Genomic DNA, 19,222 nt, shown 5'->3' with positions numbered 1-19,222 from the left:
ATCAAGGTAATGCAACAACTACTTAAGATACATCTAGACAGCACAGCAGGTAACCTTCTTGGTGAATTATTCAGTTCTTCCTCTGCACCGCCAGTCCTGTTTGCCTTGTAGAGCTCATACCTGGGTTCACCTCTGCGAGGATGGTGCCTCTGTATTTCCTGCCCCAACATGAGCCCAGTCTTCTGACTAGCATGTGATGTTCAAGGAAAAAAGTTTTGATCTCTTTAAATTGTATGCTGAGGATTGAAAAAGAAGAAGGTTTTTATAATTACTTTAAATGATTAAAGAAGCAATTTTAAGAAAATTAGCACATACTAAACAATTAAGACGTTACATTTGGGAGTGAACATTCAGATGATAATTTCATGTTGAGACTTATCTACATGGTGGTATAAATAATGCATAAGAAGTATAGTTGATACAAGTGAGATTGCTCAAGTGTGTAAAATTAAGTGTTCACAGTATGTATACCAAAAATAGATGAGAATATGATTTCATAAGTAAACTTTACTAAATGAATTCTGGAAAAGGGTAAAAGTTTGAGTATGATTTACTGGGTTAGATGTGAATTTCATAAAATGATTGATTTATTACATAAAATTTAATTTTGTCATTTGGAAGCCAGTAATTAAAACTGAAGAAAGTTTGCTCACAGTAGAATGTGAGAGTGGGATTATTTTAATTACTAGAAGGACCAGAGGAAACATGACTTAGAAAAGGATTCCAACAGAAAATGTATCATTCTCATACTAAAGGCTGCTGGAGTACCAAACGGTAAGATGAAAAGTACAATGATGGTAGCTGGTTATGCATTAAAGCAGGTATGTGCTGTAGGCAGAAGAATGGACATTTCTCTTTCAGCTACCAAACAGACTCAGGACTAACTTCTATCTTCTATACCCTGTGTTGCTCTAGTTGTGTTGATCTGCACCTGGAACTGACTGTGCCATATTTGCACCATGTGAACTTGCTATAGATGATCCTAGCAGTACACACTTGCTCATCCAAACAAGATATCAAATGCATAGGTCACTTAAGACAACTGCACATGGTGGTCTCTCTAGCAACTCTTACTAAATGTAGTAGAGCCAGAGGAGAGCAGTTAGAAAGCAAACTTCTTGGTAACTGTTAGACTTATTTCTCACCTTGGTGGTGCAACAAGAATGGGGGGTGAAGGGAGAAACAAAAAAAACAAAACCAATCAACCCTGCTCCTGACAAAGCTATGCCTTAGAATGACTAGAGCAGCTGATGTTTGATTTGGTTTTCCTCTTGCTGGTCTATTGAGTTCTATGATTTTTCTCCAGAGAGTAATTAATGACCTCCTCTTGTACCTACACGTTACAAATACATACACTCCTACAGGAAGTGAATTGCTCAAAGCCACAATTAGCTTTCTGTGAGGTTCTGATAGTAGAAGGTCATCACCTCAGGCCCCCTGACCAAAATGAAAAAGTGAAAAAAATGAAACAACCCACTCATATTGCCTAGAGTAAAAAACTTGCTCTGTGTGGCAGTAGTTTAAATTTTCTATGTTGACTATGTTCACATACTTAACCCATGTTTCAAGTGTTTATATACTATATTCTGGTTTTCTAGTAATGCCTGATCTCTATAGTTCTAAACGCATGACCTAAAGGCAGCTGGTCAAGAGGGAATGATGAAGGGCTTAATTACTCTCCCACCCCCATTAACATCAAGTTATGAATTACAATCAGCTGCTGTGAAAACCTAATGCCCAGAAGGCAGAAAGGGAAGAAGTTGCCTCTAGAGGGTTAGGAGTTGGATTTAGGTTTGTTATGGGAGCAACGTATGAGGAAAGAGTGCTGCTAGCAAGGTGAGTATTAAAATGTCTGGCTGTCAGAGAATAGCTTTGCTAATTTAAGATGGGGATGTTGCAAGTGTCTGATAATATTAAAAGTTACTGTGAGGTAGCAATTGCTTGATGATTTATAGCATTTGCACTGAAGTGACTTCCAGTATTTTTTAAGATAGGAATGAGAATGGAGAAAGGTATGATGAAATAAATAGCTCTCTTTTTTGTTGCAGTGAATCTGGGTAACCACACATCTGATTAAAAATATTAAAAGGGTCTATTTGAAAAGAAATAGTCTAGTATCCAAATGCTGGTCTCTGTTTTCTGTAATGGAACCAAAGTCCTGTATATCTGAAGACTTAAGTCTTTGTCTTGAGATAGCAGTAACTAAGGTGAGTCTGTCTGTAGCCCCACTAATGCTGTCAGTGATTTCAAGTTCTGTGTGATGTTTCTATCCTAATCTCTGTGGTATATTACATGTATTTTATTTGGTTTAAAATATAAAATATCTTAAAGTCACCGGAGCCCTAAAGCAAGGGAAATATATTTCATGGATTGTTCAGCTGGGAACTATGTCTAATTTATTTTTGTCTTTTCAAGAGATCTGTGGTGCTATACTCTATCAGAAATGGTTATTAATAAACATTAACTAGTTTGATGATTATGAGTAGTGTCACCAAGCAATTAATATTTAATTGAGCATTAAATTAAGTCCAGTTACTGTAAAGCGTCACCATCTGAGTTTGAAAAGAACCTTAACAATTTTTTTGCAAAGCATCTTGTGGTTTCTGATTTAAAAGCACAAGAGAAGGTACCTTCTGTGGAAGCTTGAAGACTTTATTGGCAGCTAAAGACCAGTTTATTAAAGAGAATGAGGTCAGTTTGGGCACTTTGGGACCCTTTTTCTGTTTTCCACCTTAGTTGTACTTTTAGGATTTACCCTTTTTTGAACACCTCAGTATTCGATGTGAAAATTAAGTTGGCAGGCTTTAGCATTACAATTAAAAACTTATATGCTCAACTCCTTGTTTCATTTGTCCTCAAAAAAATAACTGGCTCCCAAATGCTTCATAGACATTATCTAATATACAAATTTGGCTTCTAAACTGAAGTGGAAGCACTTGACGGTTTTAAATGAAAGCACTACTGTAAGCATAAGCATAAAAATGGTGCTGTATAGGATATCTGATAGCCAGGTTTACAGGCATTTCTTTTGTAAAGCATCTCTTGGACTATGCAGTAGTATTGGCTTCCTAGGAAGCCACTAACTGGTCTGTTCTCCCCTAATTAGCCTGTTTCCAATATATTACCTCCCTGCACAATAGGTGTTTACTGAGTTGACTAGTAGGATAATAGGAAAACTTTAATTGTCATAGTATTGATTTAATCATCCTCATTTTCTCCACTTCTTCAGGGAACTAGCATGCTCTTACTGCTACTGACTTTATTCTGCATGCAGATAATACTCTAAAGCAAGGTTTGGATTGCACATTAATTGACTTTTCTGTAGTAATAGGTGTTATGGCATGTATCTGATGCTTTACAAATAGAAGTCCTTTTCTGTAGTGCATTTCACAGGAGAGACTGCTGTGCTCTTGCAGACATGTACTGACTGTGTTGGGTCTCCCGAGTCAGTAACTTCTGGTGGTGCTTATTGAAGGAATACAGTAACAGGTTCTGTCACGTTCCTCTCAGTTACTGTTTGTAGGTGGAATATGTGAATATCACACATTTTCACTTAAAACTTATGTTATTACTGGTTTGATTCCTCTGTAGTAGAAACACCTGAAGTAAATTGGATATATTCCACTGATTGCAGCAGTATTCTTTTCTGGTGATGCTGGGTAGAGGGCCTTGCACCAGTGTGGGCTGTTTGAGATGTTGGAGGGGATTATTGTGCAGCTGCCAAGCCATTCTGTTCACTTTCTAATTGCTTTCCTGAACTGAAATAACATGTCTTCTTTTTCCCAATATATGTTTAATATTTGTTTTATGATAGCTGAATAAACTGGGTATTCTCTCTGCTTATAAAGGTTATTAACATTGTTTGATATGTATTACTATCCTAATTGCATTCTTTCATCTCTTAAATATTGAGTTTTCTGAAACTCATTGGAGAAAAGGTCTCCATTCCGTTGGATCAGGTGTCATTATTTTTACTGTGGGAATGCTGTAGGCCTGGGCAGAGTCCTTGGGGTAAGGCAATGATAATACGCTTGGGTTGCCAGAGCCCTAGGAAATGTGCAGCTGGTGCCACTGAGGGTGAGATCATGATGTGTGGGTGTGATGGGACCTTTAAGAGGACCTGGGCAAGCCTTTTTTAAAATGAGCTTCCAGAGAGATCAGAAAGGATTTTAAATTGAAGCAAGCAACCGAGAAATAACAACTTTTGCTTTACAGCATGAACTAGCATAATTAGTTTCTATGGGCAAGTAGAAGTCAATAGGTAAGACAATATATTTATTATATTTATCCCAGTACTTGAAAAGACCTTTGCCCTCAGCTCAAGTTCACTCAGTTCAGTGGCTTTCTGGCTTGTGCCACACAGATACCTCTGAGTCCATAGAAGAGGTCTTTTTCTTTTTCTCTTACCTTTTGAGGCTCCCTCCTTTCAACAGTCCTTTGCCTCAAGCTGTAGGCAACTCCGCCTTCTTGCTTTGACTTTCCTCTGCTAAAACCGATGTACTCATTGGACAAAAGACAGTAAACGTGCTGACAGTCACGCTGAGGCTTATTGCCACAGGTGATGGGAAGCACAGCATCTATCTGTTCCTCTATTCTGTCTCCCACTTATAAATTCAGCATAAACCTTATTCTCTTCCTTAACTTTTCCATAGCGTCAAAAACTTCTCTGTTTTGGGAATAATTAAATTTGTCAAAAGTGTTGACAGGCCCCAAAAGGTTTCTGCCCTCTTAGTCTGACCTTTGCAACCATCTGTGTTAAATTTCTTTTGTAACAGTTCCTTTGTAGATAAAAATATACATTCTCTTTCCAAAATCTATAGATATTTTTCTTTTCTCTGTATTGTTCTCAGTTTTACAGATATTAAAAATGTAGTTGTATTGCAAAATTTTAGGAGTTAATTGATTCTTTTTTTTTTCTTCTTTAAAGTTTATTTGTCTATAAATGTAACCACTGAGTTTTATTGTACTTTTGATTCTCCGGGTTTACTCCCAGTAGAGGTAACTTATGGTGTCACTGATTTCTAAGGGGTGAAACTGTGTTCCAGATAAAGATAGTGATAGCTGTGGTGGTTCTGGAAGTACAGCTGAAGTTTTGACTTAATTGTGGAACTGCTGTTGTATCATTCTGGTAATGGTGATGAGGTAAGAGGGGTTTTGGTTTTGTTTTGTTCTTTTTTGAGAGAGAGAATTAAAACAGGTTCTAACCAACATTACCAGTTTGAAGGAGAATTCCATGGAATTTAATTAAAGGTTACAAAGATTACTTGAGTTAATGCCAGCTTATTGTCAAAAGCAGATGCGGCTACATTTGGGATGGCTTTTTCAGAGTAACAGTTGGGAGTGGGGTATGGGGATGCATTATGTGGGGACTTTACAGATTTTCGTTAACTCTAGGGAATGAATATGTTTTCTGATTTTGTCATATAATGCTGTAGGGTAAAGATAAGGTCTGTTATAAATACACAAATCAGCATACTGCAGGTACTTCCAAGCTGTAAGATAATGAAGATTATATTACACTGGAAATACATACTAAAACTCACTTTATTTCTTTCTAGTTCTACTTTTTTACTACTTCTAGTTAAAACACAGGAAAATATTTGAGATCTAGTATGTTAATTTCTGTAGGTAATTGTGTTGGGCGGTTATGGTTTTTTTTTTGGCAGCACAAAGATAAGTTTTTGAGTAGTTATCAGACTACTTCATGACTAGTTATCTCTGAGGATTGGACAAGGATACCTGAGCAGTGAGAGATTTCTTAGACTAGCTGGTTAGTAATCTGTTGTTCGAACAATGTGCTTTACTTTTTTTATATACTCTATCACACATAATATTTCCCTATGAAATCCATGCAGCCTTAAGTTATCTAACCAAGCTTCTGATAAAAGAAAAAATAATTAAAATGAATGGTTACTTTGGGAGTGGAGTCTGAGTTTTTAAAATGAAATGTGTTGTAATGACTTTCTTCTCATGTATTGATATAAAATTAATCAAGTTTGTCTCCTGTCAGTACTCAGCTGTAATAAATGACAGGCTGTTGTGGTGCCAAACCATCCAAGAAATTATTTGCTATAGGATTTGTCAGAAATCTGCTGACATTCAATGTGTTCTTGACTGTGGCTCAGAGATGATATTTCAGCTTTGTGTCATATATGCATGAGTTCTTCTTTCAGGCTGTTTTGGCTTTCTGCAGCTGTTAAAAGGTCAGAGGTAATCAGATAAGCCAGTAGGATGCTATCTGTCATTATAATTGACTTGAGCCATCATACATAGGAAATCATGCTGAATATCAATACTGACATTTAAAGTGATGGTATAGTGATTGTATTATTACAAATGTATCCCATATTTAGCTACAGCAGATCCTGTTTTTTTCTCTGTGCAGAAACAAGTGCTGCAAGGTATTAAATTTTTATGTCTACTTAGCTGGTGAAAATCATCTAAACTATCCAGAAATTATTTTCCCAGAACGATGTGATTGAGTTCATCCAGTTTTGAAACATGGTTGTGCACAATTTGTATTATTTTTAGAGGCATAACAGAGGTATTAGTAAAATATAACTCATGCAGCTGGCATTTTGAATAAAAAGATTAATAAAGCAGTCAAAAGTTGTTCTCCTTAACGCTATTAAATGTTTGTCATATGTCTAGTTGAGCTGATACCAGGTACCCATGTCTTTCACTACCTGGTGAACACCTCATTGCTTGGAACTTATGTTGAAGCTACAAGTCAGGGTTTTGGTAATGCTTCTGTATGTTTTCCTCTAGAGCAGTTTGAGCCATGCAAAACGTCATGTATACCTGTTTTTTAGCTCAGAGACATTATCTGCTCTTATTTGATGTTCTTATGTAATCTTTAGTAAAGACAAGCTCGGGGGAGAGATATTGCCTGAAATCCTGTTGATAAATCTAATTAAAATTGAAGTCTTGGAGAATATTGTAATTATATACATGTATATACACACACAAATTTAGCAGTGAATATTTGTTTTCTATTTTGCAAAGTATCCCAAGAGTCTATTTCATTAGCCCATGAAGTACTTCTAGAACTGAGAAACTGTGAAGTCACTTGACACAAGTGATGTATGCTACACTTGTGTTCTGCTGAGGAGGTGATCTTCCAATTAGCAGCAAAGATTTTTTCGTAATCCAAAACAAATTGAAAAAAAACAACCACAAAACCAACCCAAACCTCCCAATAACATAATTTTCTTTTAGAGGAAAAAAAGAACTTGCTCATATCTAAACTAGGAAAATATATTCTGTAATTTCAGTTGTTGTTAACTGTAAATCATACTAACCAGAACATTTATTCTTTCTTCCCAATTTTCTCTTTAGTAATGAGAAATGAAATTAGTTCATCAGGGTAGCTTAAATAGTGGCAACTTGAAAAAATGTAACTGCAATCCTAAATTAGTAGGAAGGAAAAATTTTTGGCAGAAGAGAAAGTATTTTGTTTGAAAGGCTGTCCTGTCCCTTAGTTAAATCTAATATTAAGATGTGAGAGGCTCATCACACTTTTGGATCATACAGAAGACCTCTCTAATACCAATATTGCTGGTATTAACGTTAGGCAAGGTCATCTTTTCTGCTATAGGTTCATGCTGTTAATGTTTTATTTTTGCCTTGATGTACTAGCCAATATAGAATCATAGAATCATAGAATAGTTAGGGCTGGAAAGGACCTTAAGATCATCTAGTTCCAACCCCCCTGCCATAGACAGGGACACCTTACGCTAAATCATATCACCCAAGGCCTCGTCCATCCTGGTCTTGAACACTGCCAGGGACGGAGCATTCACAACCTCCCTGGCCAACCTATTCCAGTGCCTCACCACCCTAACAGGAAAAAATTTCCTTCTTACATCCAATCTAAACTTCCCCTGTTTAAGTTTGAACCCGTTACCCCTTGTCCTATCACTACAGTCTCTAATGAAGAGTCCCTCTCCAGCATCCCTATAGACCCCTTCAGATACTGGAAGGCTGCTATGAGGTCTCCACGCAGCTTTCTCTTCTCCAGACTGAACAGCCCCAACTTCCTTGGCCTGTCTTCATATGGGAGGTGCTCCAGTCCCCTGATCATCCTTGTGGCCCTTCTCTGGACTTGTTCCAACAGTTCCATGTCCTTTTTATGTTGAGGGCACCAGAACTGCACACAGTAGTCCAAGTGAGGTCTCATGAGAGCAGAGTAGAGGGGCAGGATCACCTCCTTGGACCTGCTGGTCACTCTCCTTTTGATGCAGCCCAGGATACGGTTGGCTTTCTGGGCTGCAAGCGCACACTGAAGCCGGCTCATGTTCATTTTCTCATCAACCAACACCCCCAAGTCCTTCTCCACAGGGCTGCTCTGAATCTCTTCTCTGCCCAGCCTGTAGCTGTGCCTGGGATTGCTCCGACCCAGGTGTAGGACCTTGCACTTGGCATGGTTAAACTTCATGAGGTTGGCATCAGCCCACCTCACAAGTGTGTCAAGGTCCCTCTGGATGACATTCCTTCCCTCCAGCGTATCGACCGAACCACACAGCTTGGTGTCATGGGCAAACTTGCTGAGGGCCACTCAATCCCACTGTCCATGTCAGCAACAAAGATGTTAAACAAGACCGCTCCCAACACCGATCCTTGAGGGACGCCACTCGTTACTGGTCTCCAGCCGGACATTGAGCCATTGACCACAACTCTTTGTGTGTGGCCATCCAGCCAGTTCTTTATCCACCGAGTGGTCCATCCATCAAATTGATGTCTCTCCAATTTAGAGTCAAGGATGTCGTGTGGGACAGTGTCAAACGCTTTGCACAAGTCCAGGTAGATGACATCAACTGCTCTGCCCCTGTCCATCAGTTCTGTAGCCCCATCATAGAAGGCCACCAAATTGTTCAGGCAGGATTTTCCCCTAGTGAAGCCATGCTGGCTATCTTTAGTGGCAGATCAGGGATTGAACTGGACAAATTAGGAGCTAAAAATACAACTTGAACTAGTCAATTCTTGTAGCTGGGGATAAGAACAAATTTCTTTCTCCTGTGAAGAGAGAATATGGATGGGGAGACATAGCACCCATTTGCTATTAGAGTACATGACAAATGTGAAACTAGCTGTTGTCTGGTAAAGAAATAGCCCCTTAACTAGAATAAATGAAATTAATAAATATATCTAAAGGTATTCCTTATGCTAAAAGTATGATATGGCAGCACTTCAGGAAGCAAACCCAAGTTATCTAGTGGTAAAGTTAAAATGTCATCACCAGTTCCTAGATGAGGCCAACTATACCATATTATTACATTGTGGCTTAAAAGGTACAAAAATATTTGATTTATGACATGGTATGTTCATAATTATTAAATAAAAATCGATAATCTCTTTTAAAAGGCCTTGTGGATGTATTTTTTTTATTTTTAATAAAATAACTCAGCTTTTGTAAGCTTCGGTTAGAATCAAAGACCTTTACATTTTCAAAACCATGAAACAAAACACTGCTATGTATAAAGCTTTAATATTTGTCTGCATTTACCTCATTACAAGCAAACATCTTAGAAACATTTGACTCACTGCCTTTTTATTATGTTGTGTTAAATCAGACACTACTGTTACAGTAAGTATGTTACATGCGTGACCTATCAAATTAGATAAGTTAGGAGTGGTGTTGGGTGAGATTGAGGTGCAGCTTTGAAGTATTCGCAAGACTCGCTTCAAGAAAATTGCTCTGTTTCCATTTAATGTTCTAAGTTGTTCTGTGTATTTTTGTACTATTGAGCACTGTTGATGAGAGGAACATCTTCAGGATCAGATTCCAAGATTTTAAACCAAAAGTTGTCTTTGAACATGCTAGTTGAGTGGGTTCTCCAGTCAAACATATCAATATGAAGTCTATTTCACAGCTCTTCTCTGCCAAAATAATACACCTAATGGGGATTTGAAGTAGTCCTTATATTCTTGATGCTTAGTAAAATACACTTCTGAAATAGGCTGCTTTAACAGAGGGACAAAAAATTGCTGGCAGAAGTTTTGCTGATGCCACAGTGTCACTGCACTGTGCATAATCTGATCTTCGTAAAATTTCAGTTATTGGAAAGTGAATTCCTGCATTACTAAAGCACACTTTCCAGGTGAATGTGGGTTATTTGCCATGCTAGCACTCAGAAGTCTTGGAATTGCCTTCTGTTCTTCAGTCTTTCTTCAATTAAAAGCAAAATGTTCTCATTCTCTTTGACCATTTAATGTGGACACAATTGTATAATATATGAAAATAATAATGAGTATTTTACTATTTTGAGTTTTACTGGTTTAGTAATTAAAAGCACAGAAGCAATTCCTAACATTCTGAATATTACATACAATTTAGAATTACTAGAGTGTATGTCTGTGTGGATCTGAGCATGTATGACAAGGATAGCAAAATGCATGCTGCATTCACTTTGATTGTGAGATAATACATGGAACTAGGAGCAGTGAAATGTTTGAGAACTAGCTGTCAGATATTTTGAGGGTTTCATTTGCTGTTGTGATGAGAAGCTGTTCTTATTTTCATACCCAAATGTTAATATGACTGTGAGCGCAGCAGACACATGTCTTTTCAGAATGTATCAGCTAATGTGGCTTATTCCTTGTCAGTAAATTGCTGGATTTTTCAGTTTGCTATAGTAATCAGTTCTTAGACCTGAATTGCATGCAGGTCATGCAAGCAATTGTAGCACTTTGTGCATTAGTTTCTACTGCTCTCGTTTATAAGTGCTGTTAACTCATGAGTTTTAAAATTAAAAAAAAAATAATCTTAGTTATTGTTCCACAAAGCTGATTTTACATAAATGCTTCAGGAAAGCAGCTAAGAGTTCTCATGTGATACATGAATGTAAGCTGAAACAAATTAAACAAAGTTTCAAATTATTATTACCCACAGTGAAAATATATCTCTTTAAGGAATCATTAAAGTAGCATCTAATCTAAGCATTCCTTAGTTATTGGTCTGGAACAATGACACAGTGTTTTCAGTACTGAAAATTACTTACTTCTTAAAGGATGTGCGGTGGGCTGTGGTGTATGAGAACAACAGGAAACTAGTAAAAAATGAGCTACTCATGGAAGTGTCTTTTCAGGGTTTCTGATTTATCATTAAAAATTTCTTTCATCAGTATGAAGGTATATTGGCTCTCTGTATAATTTTATTTATATATCCTGCAGTGCATAGTTCATCAGTGTAAGACTTGCATTATTTTTTTTTGTTTTATTTTGACAGTGGCCTTTATGTTCCCTTTATTGGTTTCACATTCTTTTGTTGGAAGGTTATCTGTATTGTAAGTGATCATGAATTTCAGTGCGTGTCACTGAAAAGAAAAAATGGTCCCTAAAATTTAAGTTCTTAAATGGCACCTCACAACTCTTTTTAAGTATGTCATTCTCATTTATGCAAGGCCTCTATTCTCTTCCTTGAGATTGGAGCAGACTCTTCAATATGAGTTAAATACCTCACTAATTAATCCCTGGGTAAAACAGGGTTTAGCCCATAGTATTTAGCTGACACTGTGAGAGCAGCTATCATCTATATTTTCTGTCTGTATGTTTTTTCACTCTATTCTGTGAAAATGAGACTTGCTTGTATTCAAAGAATGTAGATAGTGATTCTGTATGGCGTTTCTTTGTCTCATTATGCCTAAGAAAATACCTTTGGCACTGGCTGCTGAACTCATGTAAACCAGCCAAGTTAAGTGCAGTCAGATGGGAGTAGATGCTGTTTGTCAAATAGGTATCTCCCCAGACATGCACATCTTAAGGATTTACACCAAGAAGTCAGATACTGGCTGTGTGACCCTTGTCGCACTGCTTTGTAGCATTATCTTTCCACCTGGAAAACCTAGCTACTGCTAGAAATAGTAAAGGTAAAGCCCCACACCCTGAACTGCTCACAGCAAGAATTCTTACATAAATACATAGTTAACACTTTCATTTTCATATTATTTTGGCCCTCATGAATTTCTAATGCAGAATAAGTTGCTGTTGGGAGAGGTAACAGAAGTATTATGATTTGGAGGGGCAGAGGGAGCATGCAGCTTTGGGTGTGCAGAATTTTCAGACAGCAATAATGAAAGCTGCCAAAGTTGAACCAGTCGTAAATGAATGGGTAACTGAGCACGAGGACACAGTGTGTGTTTGGTTGGGTGTTGCTAATCCCCTTTTTTACTACTTAGCTATAGAGATTGAAATCAATACTACTTAGCTATAGAGATTAGTCATCCTATATCAATGGGTTATTTAAAATCTAGCATACTTGGGATTAGGGCTCCCTGACTTTTACTGTTAAATGTATTTTATAGGAGAGTGGGAAAGATAACATGAGTATAGAGCTTTGAAGCTCCATAGTATATAATTACATTAGTTTTAAAATACCTGCTAATTTAATTTGTGAACTCTGTCTCCTTGGCTCCATTTGCTCTCCTATATCATTCTTTCCCAGGGAGCTCAGGAACACAGTGATTGAAGCATTTTTGTAAGTCTTGCAATATACGTTAACATCATGGACTGGGGGCACACGCACACAAGTAGCCAAAGACTGAGGAGTGAAGGAAAAGTGACAGCTCTGAGGAGCTGTTTAGAGTAGTTGATGGTTTCTTGAATCATTTCTTTACCACTAGTAAATTAATTGAATGCATAGACTGGAGAAGTCATTCTTAGCACACAAAGAAGTTGCTGCTTGAAGCATTATTTAAATATTCTTTGTCAATAAAGGCTTTAAAAGATCAGCAGATACATTATATTTACGTATCTGCTATATATGTTATATATACCCTCTTGCAGAAATACTTATTTCCCTATGGGAAAGATTGCAAATGTTGACTGGTTGATTACCTTACAAAACCCCAACCTACCCCAAGTAGGGTTGTCGTGATGTAGGGAGTTTTATTTGTTCGGGTTTTTTGTGTTTGGTTGGGTTTTTTAAGTGTGTATTTCCCAGATGGCCTTGAAGTTGCTCAAGTTCTTCCTAAGTGCTTAGATCCTCCTCAGTTGTCAGATAAAAAAAAAAAAAATCAGTATTTCTTTTGTCACTGTCCTATTAGGCTCCTGTGTTCTGTCATCTGTTGCCACTCTTAAGTGGAAGCCAGGAATTAAGTAAAATGACATTAAGAAATGTGGCATCAGTTTATAGTTCATTGTTATTAGTAGTAGTCATATAATCCATCATGTCTATTAATGTCTATTACTGGAAATGGTTAATAAATTTTATCTCCTTAAGTTTCTCATACATTTGTGTGTGCATATAGCCCATATTTTCTGAGAAATTCTAAATCCGTTTCCTGATCCAGGAACGGATAAATATGCAAAGGAAGCAGGAAATAGATCTGGTCCTACAGGTCAGTCACATAAAATTGAAATCTAATAGGTAGTCTGAGGTCTAAGATTGATTAATCTAATCTTAAATTAATTTTTTATTGCAATTTTGTAATTGTTTCTCTAATGAGAAAAAAAGGTACTATATTTTCTGTCTTGGAAAATAAACTTTAAAGGTTCATGCATAACACCTGTGAACAGATTGTAAATAGTTATCATTGTAGTAAAGGAGCTGATACTTGATAAGGAAACAGTTTTGAACATAGTAGAACAAACCAAACTCAGTTCAGAATCTAACAAATACTGAATATGTTAAAAATCAGACATGCGTTTGCTTCCCTGGTCATCCCTGTTTTCTGGCATTTGGTATGAGGTACGGCTATTAAGCTACGATTTCATTTTATGTTCTGAGCTGAATTTGAGGTTAGAGGCAAATAGAAACCAGTGTCTAGTTTCAGATTTCATTATATTGAAATAATCAGGTTTTGACCTTAAATGAAAGAAATGTCATGGGATCAGATGAATGGCATGTGTTTGGTTGTTTTTTTTTTATATTATTTTTATTTTTTATCACCCCCCGTGTTGGATTACAGAGGGTTCTTAAGTCATCATAAATCATAGAATCATAGAATAGTTAGGGCTGGAAAGGACCTTAAGATCATCAAGTTCCAACCCCCTGCCATGGGCAGGGACACCTCACACTAAAGCATATCACCCAAGGCTTTGTCCAACCTGGCCTTGAGCACTGCCAGGGATGGAACATTCACAACCTCCCTGGGCAACCCATTCCAGTGCCTCACCACCCTAACAGGAAAGAATTTCCTCCTTATATCCGATCTAAACTTCTCCTGTTTAAGTTTTAACCCGTTACCCCTTGTCCTGTCACAGTCCCTAATGAAGAGTCCCTCCCCAGCATCCCTATAGGCACCCTTCAGATACTGGAAGGCTGCTATGAAGTCTCCACACAGCTTTCTCTTCTCCAGGCTGAACAGCCCCAACTTTCTCAGCCTGTCTTCATATGGGAGGTGCTTCAGTCCCCTGATCATCCTTGTGGCTCTCCTCTGGACTTGTTCCAACAGTTCCATGTCCTTTTTATGTTGAGGGCACCAGAACTGCACACAGTACTCCAGGTGAGGTCTCATGAGAGCAGAGTAGAGGGGCAGGATCACCTCCTTGGACCTGCTGGTCACTCTCCTTTTGATGCAGCCCAGGATCCAACCTATAATAAAACATATGGTCCTTTTTAGTTACTTTTTGGCATGTAATTGTTAAGTTTGAGACTTGAGATGTTCTTAGAAATGGGAATTTTTCAGATTTCTCTTTTTGATTTGCCTGTAAGTGTGTGCAGAAAACTCTTACCTTGCAGTGTAATTGGTGGTGGTATTGTCAAGAAGGACAGTTGTCCTCCTGAAGTAAAGAGAATTGTGCCACAGCCATCTGGTCACTAGAGCCTCCCCAGGGAGTATTAGCATGCTGCTTCTACATCACCAAGATATGTGTTGTTTGGTCTATTGCCATCTATTTATTTACAGCTAACAAGAAATGTTTGAGAACTATGCTTGGAGCCTGCTTTGAATTACTGTAACTTACTAAACCCAAATATCCATATATAACAATATAAATTGTCAGGTGCATTTTCAGTTCTTTTAGTCTTCTGAGCCACAAGCCGGGATTCTGAAATAATGAGGCTGCTGTCAGAGTTTTGCAGTGCTTTCTTGATGTATGTTACTACCAGAATGCCCATTCACCATTTGTATTTGATGTGTAAATGTTTGATATGCAGAAACATTTTCAGCATTCATTAAAAGCACTTGTAGGTGTAAAGATGATGTTATATAGCTATAATAAATAACATGTCTAAGTTGGGTAAAACGCTTTAAAGTACTTAAAACCCAAACCATTTTTCGTTTAAATACTTTACCCTTTAAGTTGATACACAATTTGCATCAGAGCTTTTGCAAAACCTCTATATTAGTGATTTGCATACTAAATATGGTTTTAAATGAGGATGCAGTTGTCCTTTGTTATTTTATTAGCAATTTAATAAGCCAAGGAAGAAGTTCAATAGCGTCCTGCTTCTTGCAGTTCAAAAGTACTCTAGTATGCATCTTATCTAATTTAAATTTTATTCAAATAGACTACTAAAAATGATACATTAAGTTTACTCCTTAACCTCGCCTTCTTCTAAGCTCTCCAAAATAGCATATCATATCCTTAGTCTTTAAATTCGTGAGACTTTTTCTTTGTTTTCTCTCTTCCTCCCATAAGAAAATCGGAAGCGGTGAGGAAAATGAATGTGGCGAATGAAATAATCCTGAGTGACCAAAACTGATGTAGCCATACGTTAGAACCCTGAGCTCGAATACAGTCATTGAACCATTTCTTGAATGGCACAAGTACTTGCTATGCATTTTCTTGGTGCTTGTCACAGAGCTACAACCCAGTAGTAGATAATGTGCCCAAGGTCACTGTAGAAAGCAAGTAACACAAAAAAAACATAATAAAATCTGTATTTCACCATTGTTTCTTCACTGTATTAAGGGGATATGAAGCCATATTAAAATATTCCTACCAGAAATATGATTTTGAGAATTGATTTCACAGTAAGTGCAGAGGTAAAACCTTGAACACAGTTAATAACTTGTCTCCCATGCTCAATACAGGTGAATACAAACTGGAAGACATATAAAATGGGGTGGAGCAGTCTTATGCAAACAGACTAGAAATTGATTCCTTTAGCCTTGTAAGATATGACTGCTTTTCCTGAATAGCACATAAGCTCAGAGCGTTACTGATGAAATACAAAAAATAAGTAGATTGTCCATATACAAAGTCTCACAAGAAGCAGAAGGATGTTTCAAATCAATTAGTAGTAAGGTTCTACAGCCTTCCACTGGAATTTGTGAGATCAAAAATCCAGTTACCTTTGTGGTGTTCTGTGGCCAAATGGATGATGCTATAGCAGAAGTTGGTAAGGGACTAGATAATATATATATTCTATTTCTATGATTTTTCACTCTCTCATTTTCCAGGGAAACGCACCAGTGATAGCAGCCTTCCAGTATCAGAAGGGGGCCTGTAGGGGTGCTGGGGAGGGACTCTTCATTAGGGACTGTAGCGATAGGACAAGGGGTAATGGGTTAAAACTTAAACAGGGGAAGTTTAGATTGGATATAAGAGGAAATTCTTTCCTGTGAGGGTGGTGAGGCACTGGAATGGGTTGCCCAGGGAGGTTGTGAATGCTCTGTCCCTGGCAGTGTTCAAGACCAGGTTGGATGAGGCCTTGGGTGAGATGGTTTAGTGTGAGGTGTCCCTGCCCATAACAGGGGGGTTGGAACTTGATGATCCAACCTGTCACAGCCCTAACAGTCCTTTCCAGCCATAACAATTCTATGATTCTATGATATTTTGCTGTTACAAAGGATCTTTAGTAGGACAAGGTTTGCAGGGCGATAAGATAATGTCTTTTATTATACCAACCGATGTAATGGGGGGGGGGTGTGTGTGTGTGTAAGAAATGCTAAAAATCAATGCATTGATCTCCAGTCTGAAAGGTCCTCTTTTGGGTTTTAAGTGCAGTTAAATCAGCATGATCCAATGCTAAGTGTAAGTTGAGAAAGGAAAGTCGTAAGAACAGGTGAACCAAAGGAAATGGTGTCAGTTACAGGGAAAAGGGAATAAATGTACCTTTGATGAGATTTTTGAAGAATAGGGTGGGTGACTCTGAGAAGATTCTTTGGAGTCATAATCTCTATCTTCTTTTCTCCTTTTTTTTTCTTTTTGTTTTGTCCCCCCTCCCCCCCCCCCATATTGACCTGTGCCAGTCTTGGGCTATGTGGAAATCAAGAATGTCAAATAACATGAATGTTCTTTTTTAACTGAAATGAAATTGCCTTAAGGCTCTTTCAAAAATGTCCTCTGTTCTCCTAGAGGAGTTGTATAAATACCTTCAAGTTATTGGGATGAGAAACTTTTCCTCAAAGCAAGAGCTTGACTGTATGTTATCGTTTTGGTGGTAAACTGTAGTTCAGTCAGGAAATGAATAGCTTATAGTAAGTTTGGTGCAAGGTTAGTGCAGGGTTTATTGCCTTAGTTTACAGCTGTTACTGTCATTACTAAGTCAATACAGGACACTAAGTTCTTGGATGCCTACTGGAATTAACTGTTTAGTTGTCTCTTAAATATGCCCAAGGGAGATGTATGTGTCCTGGGTTACTGTTTCTTAGAAGCGTCTGCTAATTGTGAGAAAGTTTCTGCTCCCTGTGAAAACTTAGGTATTTCATTACAGCAAATGCTACAGCTGGAACACCCAGCAGTCAGTTCTGTCTGGATCACATAAGATGCCTTTTTAAGAAGAGAGAATTATCAAATCTTTCTGATAGCCAGTGGTCCAGTAAGTATAGAATTATTTTTGCAGACTTTCAGTCCGTAAAAGCTTTTTCCAGTGGAGAAGAGTAGCTGCATAAGGAAAATAAGGCTGTCATCAGGACTGGTTCTTAATAACCTTTCAGCATTAAACCTATTTCTCTAGACTCTGCTAGTTGTGTACACTAGAACTAGTTCTTACCAACTCTCAAAAATGGAAACCTAAATACCTTATTTCCTACCATCCAGAAATATGCCTGAAGCATGTGGGTGTTCAGTCATCTGAAATCAGTCTTTCAGTCTTTCCTTTTGAGTTTCTACAGCAGTGAATCTGAAAAAGTAAAAATAAATCTTTTACCTAATGACCTGAACATGCAGGCTTGACTGAAGTTTAGTTTCCTGGTCCAGTGAATGTTTAGAACACACCTCAGAAGCAGGTCCTGTCACTGTAGCTTTCTTATGCAACTTCTCTAAATACATTTTCCTTCCCCTTAACTCTTAAATCATTCTTCTGCCTCATCTAATGTTTCTTGCTTCACTTACTTCTTGCTGTACAAAAAAGAGTGAAACAACCACATTTTTTTAACTGAGGGTCAAGAGAATTAATTCCTTGTCATTTATGGTTGAGGGTAGGGAAAAATTCGGCAGCTGCATGGAAAAGGAAGGTCATATGGTAAGGATCCCATACAATGTCACCACATAAGGAGGAGTCATAATGATTTTGGATAATAGTATTTAGTGGGTTATTTTTTCATTTAGACTTTTAGGTTTCCTTTTATCATGTATCTATAAATAGGAATTGACAATAGGAATTGACACTCCTGTTCAATGGGAACTAGTAAAGGTAGTGTTGCTATCATTTTCGTGGGCAGGGGAGCAGAAGCGCACTATACAAAGACTAATGAAGTGATGTTCTTAGAGAATTTCTGTAAATACAAGATAATGTAAATACTGAAGTTAATTTTTAATATAATTTTTTTTCCCCACTGCAGTGATGTGGTTTTCTTGGCTTTGTGCCTTGTTTATTTAAATGTTACTTATACTGGAAAGTAATCCAATATTGCCATCTAGTGAAGGGATTAAAAAATACCTAGCCAAACTGTTGCATAAAAACATAGATATGGTATTTACAAATTGAGACTTCTAAACATTGGTAGCATGCACTTTGATAAACCAGTGCAGGTAAGAATTTGTACCTTTTGGTTTGGTTTTGTAGTTTGTTCAGGGATTTGGTTTGGTTTTTTTAAAGGTATTTACTGTGCATGTTGCCACAGATGTTTCATGGAAGTGAAGGCTGGGGGACAGTAGAAGTTATTCAAGGTGAAACTGTGTTGTTTACACAGTCTCTTACATGGAATCTGAGATACCTGATGTGTCATGGCCCATGAATATATTCCTGGTACAGGCTGGTATGAAAACGAGGAATGAAAACCTCAAATGGTGCCACCTAACATTCACTTATGCTGGACAAACAAATGCTGATGATTTAAAATATGTTATTCTGCAAAGGGATATTACAACATATAACCAATGCTGTCATTGG

The 19,222-nt window shown here is 37.6% G+C and overlaps 1 long non-coding RNA gene across 2 annotated transcripts in view; it reads left to right on the top strand.

Annotated features, from left to right (window-relative positions):
• Positions 1-1,753: 1,753 nt before the first annotated feature.
• Positions 1,754-19,222, top strand: part of LOC133265215 (uncharacterized) — a 137,829-nt gene continuing 120,360 nt past the window's right edge. For both annotated transcript variants that reach the window (XR_009741895.1, XR_009741894.1), the window contains exon 1: positions 1,754-1,836. This is a non-coding gene — a long non-coding RNA (uncharacterized LOC133265215). The remainder of the gene's footprint in view (positions 1,837-19,222) is intronic.

The sequence above is a fragment of the Pezoporus flaviventris genome, unplaced genomic scaffold (genome assembly GCF_033815535.1).
Source record: "Pezoporus flaviventris isolate CSIRO_AGI_PZ_B2104156 unplaced genomic scaffold, CSIRO_AGI_Pfla_v1 ptg000005l, whole genome shotgun sequence".
NCBI lineage: Eukaryota > Metazoa > Chordata > Aves > Psittaciformes > Psittacidae > Pezoporus > Pezoporus flaviventris.
Note: the sequence above shows the minus strand (reverse complement) of the source record. Positions and strands in the feature narration are given on the sequence as shown.